This window comes from Nannospalax galili, unplaced genomic scaffold (assembly GCF_000622305.1).
Source record: "Nannospalax galili isolate Female #2095 unplaced genomic scaffold, S.galili_v1.0 scaffold278, whole genome shotgun sequence".
Classification (NCBI taxonomy): Eukaryota; Metazoa; Chordata; class Mammalia; order Rodentia; family Spalacidae; genus Nannospalax; species Nannospalax galili.
The window spans coordinates 10,346,907-10,347,284 of NW_008347536.1; positions in this window are offsets into that span (position 1 = coordinate 10,346,907).

The following is a 378-nucleotide window of genomic DNA, read 5'->3' on the forward strand; positions in this document are numbered from 1 at the left end:
CATGGAATGTGAAAGGAATAGATAAATGCATAAGTTCTTAACACAGCACCTAGTACATAGCAAGTGTTCTTTAAGAAGTCACTGAGGCTGAAGGTAACTCCATTGCAATAGTAGTGACTGTTTTAAAATTCTGAATATTGTGCCTGGCAGATAGCAGAAGTTCAATAAATGTTTCATCTCACATGGCCCCATGTAGACTCAGCCCTGTTCTAAAGGAATAGATAAATGCATAAGTTCTTAACACAGCACCTAGTACATAGCAAGTGTTCTTTAAGAAGTCACTGAGGCTGAAGGTAACTCCATTGCAATAGTAGTGACTGTTTTAAAATTCTGAATATTGTGCCTGGCAGATAGCAGAAGTTCAATAAATGTTTCATC